This window comes from Arvicanthis niloticus, chromosome X (assembly GCF_011762505.2).
Source record: "Arvicanthis niloticus isolate mArvNil1 chromosome X, mArvNil1.pat.X, whole genome shotgun sequence".
NCBI lineage: Eukaryota > Metazoa > Chordata > Mammalia > Rodentia > Muridae > Arvicanthis > Arvicanthis niloticus.
This window is the reverse complement of record NC_047679.1, coordinates 47,615,196-47,625,016: the sequence shown is the minus strand read 5'-3', so window position 1 is coordinate 47,625,016 and position 9,821 is coordinate 47,615,196.

Below are 9,821 nucleotides of genomic sequence, written 5' to 3'. Positions count from 1 at the left end.
ATAATTGTTTTCCAACAGTTTGTTTTAAGTATTAACTTTTCTGGTGAACATTAAAATATAATTAAGTTTCAACAGACTTTTTTCCATCAGTACAATTATTTTGAAAAGTAAACTCCAACTGAAAAGAAAGTTATTTTCATGCTTGGTAAGAATACATTGTTCTAAATCATAATTATGATGGAGAAATTAGAAGAAACACAGCTTTTGCCCAGCAGGGATTGTATCCTGAGAACTCAATAAATTTAGGCTAATTTGATTATTTTAAAAGCACAATTTCTTCTCTATATACAATTGCATCAGCTGGATATTCCATTTGGCAGGAAATTTTAGAAAAATCTAGAAATGGTGAAGAAATTAATGGATTACTTAAATGTTAAAGCATCCAACAAAGAAATAAAATTTATTCTCTCCTTGCTATATGCCACCATATCCAATGACTACTTCACTTTGGGCATGGTGTAATAGCTAGGCAAGATGAAGAAGGAGCACCAGTTCACTTTTAGCTGTGTTCCATAGAGTTAAAACCACCACCACCACCACCACCACCACCACTACCACCACCACCACAACTGAAAACCCCAGACTAAAACAACTACTGATTTTTGTATTTTGGTTTTGTATCCTACAACTTTCCTGAAAAATTGTATTAATTCTACAGGTTTTTAGTGGCATCTTTAGGATTATTTTCATTTATAAGACTGCTTATTAGGAATAAGAAGGGGCAGGTAGTCTCGAGGCAGATGAGAATGGGGTGATCAAGTTGGCAGGACTGAGGGAGAGAGTACTGGATGACACAACTTTAATGGGGGGAGCATCTTGGGGGTGAGCTAGAAACCTAGTGCCCTAGTAACTTCCAGGAATCTATGAGCGTGACCCTAGCTAAGACTCCTAGCAATGGGGAATATAGATCCTGGACAAGTCATCTCCTGTAAACAGGCAAGACTTCCAGTGGAGGGATTGGGACACCAACACATCACAAAACCTTTGACCTACCCCTGCCTGGAAGATGTGCTGGGGTAAAAGTGGCACAGAAATGACTGTCCAGCCAATGACTGATCCAGCTTAAGACCCAAGCCATGAGAAGGAGCCTATCCCTGACACTGCCTAGAGGGCCAGGAACCAGAGGTGGTATAGCCTAGAGAATTAGGAAAGAACCAAACATGACCCACACAAACAAATAAAAAAGTCAATGAAATGATTCCTAATGATATTCTACTATAATTGTAGATATGAGGCCAGCATAATTGTCATTAGAAAGGCTTCATAGAATAAGGAATGGAAACAGATGCAGAGAACCTATACATAAACCATTAGGCAGAGCTTGGGGAATCCTGCTGAAGACAGGGAGGAAGGTTTTCTTGTGGTGTCTTTGACTCCTCTGGCTCATAGTGGCTTACAGAGACTGAAGCAACCAATTAGAGAACTTGCATGGGTCTGACCTAGGCCCTTTGCTTATATGTTATGGTTGTATAGCTTAATCTTCTTGTGGGACTCCTCTAACAGTAAGAGCAGGACCTGTCCCTGATTCTGTCTACTTTTGGGACATTTTGCCTCCTACTGGGTTACCTGGTCCAGCAATAATACAGGAGGAGGTGCTTACTTTTATTGAAACTTCATATGCCATGTTTGGTTGATACCCTTGGGAGGCCTGTCTTTTTCTGAAGGGAAAGGAGGAAGAGTGGGTGGTAGTAGTAGTTAATGGAGACTGCAAGAGGAAGAGGGAGAGAAAATTGTAGTCAGGATGGAATATCTGGGGTATAGGTAAGCAAAGGTGGGTTGGGAACATATGTCAAATACAACTTCCCAGTCACCATTGTCAGGGCACTCAGCAAGCTCACAGGTCAGCATCATTCTTTGTCCCTGCATTGTGGGGAGCTGACAGAAGGCGGCTATCACCCTCACAGCCATCTTGAGCCATATACCCTGAGAAGAGACTTGATTACAACAGCCTACAACAGCTGAGCACACTCTGATAACATATTGTTTTAGATACCCAGGATCTTCCCTTGGGTGTGTGAGACTTAAAGGTGTGTGAATTAAGGGCGTGACTTAGAGATCAGATTCAGAGACAAGACCTAAGGGCATGACTTAAAGGCGTGGCTTAGAATTGAGACATATTAAAGGCACAGGCAGACAGAAGAAATTACTATTAGGCATTAGACATTAGGCACTTAGCACTTGGAAGAAGTAACTTGGAACTTGGAGGCACTAGGGATTAGGAACTAGGGACTTGGAACTAGGGACTTGGAGAGAAGAAGAGAGACTGAAGAATAAACAGGATTGAATCACACTCTGTCTGGTCTCCATTCCTCGAGTCTGTCCTCATTCTCTCTCTTGCTGAACCCCAACCCGTGGACTGGAGCAGCTTGGGGCAGTGCAGGCTCTAACAATTTAGCCCCCAAGGCTTTTGGCAGTGTGGGTTCCAACACTGATAGAGTGGTCCGAGACATTTTGGCCCCCAAATGTGGGGCACTCTGCCACAACACTGCATCAGCATGTCTCACCTGTCACTCTGGCAGCTGCCATGCTCCTTCAGCATCCTACAGAAAAAACACAAACATGCTTTTTAACCCCATATTAAATACCTGATCAGGATCATGCCATATGCCAGTAAATGGATCCTTCTTTTTCACCTATGCATAAGTATGCCTAGTTGTAGAGTGCCATAGACACTTAGCAGAAAATTCCTTGGCATCCAAATTTAAAAAAAAAAATAAATAAAGAGAACATAATTTAAACAAATCTGTGGTGAAGGGGATATACCCCCCTTTATTTATTTATGAAGATATTGTTTTAAAGTTCCATGGATCCCTTTTACAGTCCCTTGTCCTTGACAATTATAAGAATCCCAGTAATATGGGTAATATTAAATTGCTTACCAAAAGTCTCAAATAAATGCTCGCCTGCAATAGCCAGTTCCATTATCTGTTATTTTATTGGATAATTTATTTTTTCTACATTTTAGATGTTATCTCTTTTCCCCATACCCCCCAGAAACTCCTTTCCCATCCCCCTCTTTCTACTTCTATGAGGGTGTGCCCCCACCCATCCACTATTCATACCTCCCAGCCCTCAAATTCCCTCACACTGGGGTATCCAGCCTTTGTGAGACCAAGACCCTCCTCGCCCACTGATGTCCAACAAGGCCATCCTCCACTACATATACAGCTGGAGTCATGGGCCCCTCCATGTGTGTTCCCAGGCTAGCTCTTTAGGCTCTGGGAGCTCTGTTTTGTTGGTATTGTCCCTCTCCCCATGGGGCTGCAAGTCTCTTCAACTCTTTCAGTTTTCCTTCAAACTCTCCATTAGGGACACAGTGACCAGTTCAATGGTTAGTTGCGAGCATTTGCCTCTGTATATGTTAGGCTCTGGCAGAGCCTCTCAGGAGACAGCTATATCAGGCTCCTGTCAGCATGTACTTCCTAGCATCCACAACTGTGTCTGCATTTGATGACTGCACATGGAATGGATCCCCAGGTGGGGCAGTCTCCAGACAGCCCCTCCTTAAGTCTCTGTTCCATACTTTGTCTCTGTATTTGCTCCTGTGAGTATTTTGTTACTCCTTCTAAGAAGGACTGAAGCACCCACACTTCAGTGTTCCTTCTTCATGAGCTTCATGTGGTCTGTGACTTGTATCTTGGGTATTGTGTGCTTTGGGACTAATACCAACTCATCAGTAAGCGCATTTCATGTGTGTTCTTTTGTCATTGGGTTACCTCACTCAGGATGATATTTTCTAGTTCTGTTCATTTGCCTAAGAATTTCATGAATCTATTGTTTTTAATAGCTGAGTAATACTCCATTGTATAAATGTACCACATTTTCTGTATCCATTCCTCTCTTGAGGGACATCTGATTTTTTTCCCAGCTTCTGGCTATTATAAATAAGGCTGCTATGAACATAGTGGAGCATGTGTCCTTGTTATATGTTGGAGCATCTTTTAGGTATAAGCTCAGGAGTGGTATAGCTGGATCCTCAGGTAATACTAAGTCTAATTTTCTGAGGAACCACCAGAGTGATTTCCAGAGTGTTTGTACCAGCTTACAATCCCACCAACAATGGAGGAGTGTTCCTCTTTCCCCACATCCTTGCCAGCAACTGCTGTCATCTGAATTTTTAATCTTAGCCATTCTGATTGGTGTGAGATGGAATCTCAGAGTTGTTCTGATTTGCATTTCCCTGATGACTAAGGGTGTTGAACACTTCTTTAGCTGCTTCTCAGCCATTTGATATTCCTCAGTTGAAAATTCTTTGTTGAGCTCCATTCCCCACTTTTAATAAGGTTATTTGATTGTCTGGAGTCTAATTTTTTTTGAGTTCTTTGTATATTTGGAATATTAGCCCTATGTCAGATATAGAATTGGTAAAGATCTTTTTTTCAATCTGCTGGTTGCTGTTTTGACCTTTCTACAGTGTTCTTTGCCTTACAGAAGCTTTGCAATTTGATGAGGTCCCATTTGTAAATTCTTGATCTTAGGGCATAAGCCATTGGTATCTTGTTCAGGACCTTTTCCATGTGCCCATGCGTTTGAGGCTCTCCTTCACTTTCTCTTCTATTAGCTTCAGTGTATCTGGTTTTATCTGGAGGCCCTTGATCCACTTGGACTTGAGGTTTGTACAAAGAGGTAAGAATGGATTGATTTGCATTCTTCTACATGTTGACCTCCAGTTCAACCAGCACCATTTGTGGAAAATAGTGTCTTTTTTCCATTGAATAGTTTTAGCTCCTTTGTCAAAGATCAAGTGATCATAGGTATGTGGGTTTATTTATGGGTCTTCAATTCTATTCCATTGATATTCCTGCCTGTCTCTGGACCAACACCATGCAGTTTTTATCACTATTGCTCTGTAGTACAGCTTGAGGTCAGGGATGATGATTCCCCCAGAAGATCTTTTATTATTGAGAATAGTTTTTGCTATCCTGTTTTTTGAATTTAAATGAATTTGAGAATTGCTCTTTCTAACTCTGTGAAGAATTGAGTTGGAATTTTGATGGGGATTGCACTGAATCTGTAGGTTGCTTTCAGCAAGATGGCATTTTTTATTATACCAATCCTGCCAATCCATCAGCATGACAGATCTTTCCATCTTCTAAGATCTTCTTCTTTCTTCAGGGACTTGAAGTTCTTTTTTTTTTTGTTTTATAATATCTTTATTTTAACATTTTTAAAACTATTTTATTTACATTTTGGATACCATCCCCTTTCCCCATTTCCCCTCCCTAGAAAACCCCTATCCCATGCCCCCTTTTCCTTTTTGCCTTTATACATTTTTAAAAATGTTAATCAAAGGCTTTATAAGTTTGGTAATGCTCAATCAGAAGTGTAACCCAATACCCAACCTAGATATAAAAACTATCTTTGACTGGTGGAGACACATGAACATCTGCCTCTATGCCCCCCCTCTTTCTCTCTTTCTCTTATCACCTAGCTTCACCCTTCCTGTTAAAATAAAACTTTTCTCTCCAAATGCAATTAGAGCATAATTATTCCTAATTGTACCAGTGAGGTACAAGATAGTCCTAATACCCAGTCCATCATTTTGTTGACTAACCAGAACCTCTGTCATCTATCCTAACTAAAGCACTTAGTTTTGAACCTGGCTTTTTCTTGGTTTTAAAATGAATGTCAGCTGAAAACCATCCACTCAGATCTTTTCTCTCAAAGTAAATAGCCAGGATTGGCTATGAGACTATAGGTCTTCAACCCCATCAGAAATCCAGAATGACTGAGTTAACTGAAATTGTGGGAAGCACTAAGCATAGCTTCTAAAACTTAGCCAATTTATAGAGACCGCTGAACACCTGGAAAGCCCCTATACTACCGAACATTGGAGCATCAAATCTTCAGCCTTCTGGCCCAGAATCATCTGACAGACCTTAGGGATGCAGAATTATTAAGGGCTGATTACTCTGTCTAGGCAGATATAATCAGTCGACTATTTTGCAAATGTGTCTTTTTCTGGACAATAATTTGTCTGCAGATGGAAAGAGGCAATTCTTGCCTAGTGGCTGTCACCGCACAACTGGAGTAACTCCAAGGATGCTCAATTTCTTCTTAGAATCCATGACAGGAAGCTGTCAGGAGCAGACAGGTCTCTAATCAAAACGAACATTAATATATAAATATTTGTAACATCAATTCTATGGACTTCTGATGTTTAGAAAACCAACTATCCATGTAAGGTAACCTGGACTGTTGTCTGTTAACTCCTCTCAGCTATTTCTAAATAAAATATGGAAAACACCCTAACAATAAACTCAAAGCCATGAATTTGCTATAGTCCCTTAACTCATAGGCTAACCGTCCCAAATCAGTTAAAAAAAGTTAAAGAAGGACTGGGTATAAGCCTTGTATTCCTAAATGTGTTATACAGGCACAATGCCCATATTCATCTCACTTTTATATCAATAAGAAGCTCATACTAATGAAAACCTTAAATTTGAAATCAAAATAAATTTTGTACTATTTAAGAAATTATAACTTCATCTTGATATTAATTATACAGATTTCTACCAATAGGTTATGGCTATGCAATAAGTCCTAGCTAATCCTCCCTGTTCCAACAAAACCACTACTTTTCCCTAGAAAGACAGCCCAATATTAACCACCTTAGTCCCCAAGCCCGGGGAATAGGGGTGCTGACTCTTCTTTAACTTCTTCAAGCTGATTAAGGGCGTTGAGATATTAGAAGAGGGGTGGGGGGAAGAGTAAATTGATAAGCCTCTGATGCTGTGTCTTCACTGCATCCAGATGGAATTCCAGGACATCGGAGGTTTGGGCAGGTCTGCTCAGTATGCTTGATGAGTAGATACACCAAGGCTGTGTATTCTGCAATATACAATTCTCAGAACAAGTTTTAGTATTAAGAAAAAAAAATTTTTTTTCCTAGAGGGCTGACCTTTTAAAAAAGATGTTGGTTCTAACAACTTTTCTTTTTTTCCCCCTTTTAAAATTGGTTGTAGTATTTACATTTCAAATTTTATCCCCTTATCCCATTTCCCCCACCACCCAGGAACCCCTTATCCCATCCCCCCTCCTTGTGCTTCTATAAGGGTGTGATTTTCCAGTTTCTATGTTGTTGTTTCCATTAACATAAACTGACTCCTAAATTTCTAAATCCTTCCCTTTGTGTTATTAAATCTCCTATTTTTCTTTTTTTCCTTTTTTAAAAATTTTTTCTCTTTTTTTTCTCCTCCCCCCCCTTTTCATCTCTTTTTAAAAATTGGGTATTATATTTACCTTTCAGATTTTATACCCTTACTCCACTTCCTCCCACCACCCAGAAACCTCCTATCCCATCCCCCCTCCTCATGCTTCTATGAGGCAGTGCCCTCACCTACCCCCCACTACCCCCTCCCCACCCTCACATTCCCCCCCACACACTCTGTGTTTGTTTTTTATGGGACCAAGAAACTCCTCTCCCACCTATGCCCTACAAGGCCATCCTCCCCTACATATACTGCTGGAGTCATGGGTCCCTCCCTATGTACTCCCAGGCTGGTCGTTTAGACCCTGGGGGGCTCTGGTTGTTTGGTATTGTTGCTCTCCTCCTGGGGCCACAAACCCTTTCTGCTCTTTCAGTCTTCTCTCTAAGTTCTCCATTGGGAAACCTTTGATCATATCAGTGGTTAGCTGTGAGCATCGTCCTCTGAATGTGTTAGTCTTTGGCAGATCTCTAAGTAGACAGCTATATCATGTTCTTGACAGCATGCACTTCCAGCCACCACATCAGTATCTAGCTTAGGTGACTGTACATGGGATAAATACCCAGGTGGAATGCTCTCCTGATGGCCCCTCCTTCAGTTTCTGTCCCATGTTTTGTTTCTATATTTGCTCCCTTGAATATTTTTGTTACTCGTTCTAAGTATAACTGAGACATCCCCTCTTGGTCTTCCTTCTTCATGAGCTTCATGTGGTCTGCGGGTTGAGTCTTTGCTATTCCAAGCTTTTGGGCTAACATCCGCTTAACAGTGAATAAATACCATGTGTGTTCTTTTGTGATTGGGTTAACTCACTCAGGATGATAATTTCTAGATCCATCCATTTACCTAAAAAGTTCTCAAATTCATAATTTTTAATAGCTGAGTAATACTCCATTGTGTAGATGTACCACATTTTTTGTATCTATTCCTCTGTTGAGGGACATCTTGGTCCTTTCCAGCTTCTGGCTATTATAAATAAGGCTGCTATGAGCATAGTGGAACATATGTCCTTATTATATGTTGGAGCATCTTCTGGGTATATGCCCAGAAGTGGTATAGCTGGATCCTCAGGTAATGCTATGTCCAGTTTTTGGAGGAACCACCAGACTGATTTCCAGAGTGGTTGTACCAGCTTGCAATCCCACCAACAATGGAGGAGTGTTCCTCTTTCTCCGAATCCTCGCCAGCATCTATTATCACCTGAGTTTTTGATCTTAGCCATTCTGACTGGTGTGAGGTGGTATCTCAGGGTTGTTTTGATTTGCATTTCCCTGATGACTAAGGTTGTTGAGCATTTCTTAAGGTGCTTCTCAGCCATTTGAGTTTCTTCTGTTGAAAATTCTTTGTTTAGCTCTGTACCCCATTTTTAATAGGGTTATATGGTTGTCTGGAGTATAATTTCTTGAGTTCTTTGTATATCTTGGATATTATCCCTATATCGGGTGTAGAATTGGTTAAGATCTTTTCCCAATCTGTTGGTTGTCGTTTTGTCTTATTGACAATGTCCTTTGCCTTACAGAAGCTTTGCAATTTGATGAGGTCCCATTTGTCAATTCTTGATCTTAGAGCATAAGCCATTGGTGTTCTGTTCAGGAACTTTTCCCCCGTGCCTAGGTATTAGAGGGTCTTTCCCACCTTCTCTTCTATTAGTTTCAGTGTATCTGGTTTTAAGTGAAGGTCTTTTATCCACTTGGATTTGAGCTTTGTACAAGGAGATATGAATGCATTGATTTGCATTCTTCTACATGTTGACCTCCAGTTGAACCAGCACCATTTGCTGAAAATGCTGTCCTTTTTCCACTGGATGGTTTTAGCTCCTTCGTCAAAGATCAAGTGACCATAGGTTTGTGGGCTCATTTCTGGATCTTCAATTCTATTCCATTGATATTCATGCCTGTCTCTGTACTGATACCATGCAGTTTTTATTACTATTGCCCTGTAGTATAGTTTGAGGTCAGGGATGGTGATTCCCCCAGAAGTTCTTTTGTTGTTGAGAATGGTTCTCGCTATCCTAGGTTTTTTGTTATTCCAAATGAATTTGAGAATTGCTCTTTGTAACTCTGTGAAGAATTGAGTTGGAATTTTGATGGGGATTGCATTGAATCTATAGATTGCTTTTGGCAAGATGGCCATTTTTACTAGATTAATCCTGCCAATCCAGGAGCATGGGAGATCTTTTCATCTTCTGAGATCTTCTATTTCTTTCTTCAGAGACTTGAAGTTCTTATCATACAGATCTTTCACTTGCTTGGTTAGATTCACTCCAAGATATTTTATATTATTTGTAACTATTGTGAAGGGTGTCATTTCCCTAATTTCTTTCTCAGCCTGTTTATCTTTTGAGTATAGGAAGGCTACTGATTTGTTTGAGTTGATTTTATATCCAGCCACATTGCTAAAGTTGTTTATCAGGTTTAGGGGTTCTTTGGTGGAAGTTTTAGGTTCACTTAAGTATACTATCATATCATCTGCAAATAGTGAAATTTTGACTTCTTCCTTTCCTATCTGTATCCCTTTGACTTCCTTTTGTTGTCTAATCGCTCTAGCCAGGACTTCCAGTACTATATTGAATAGGTAGGGTGAGAGTAGGCAGCCTTGTCTAGTCCCTGATCTTAG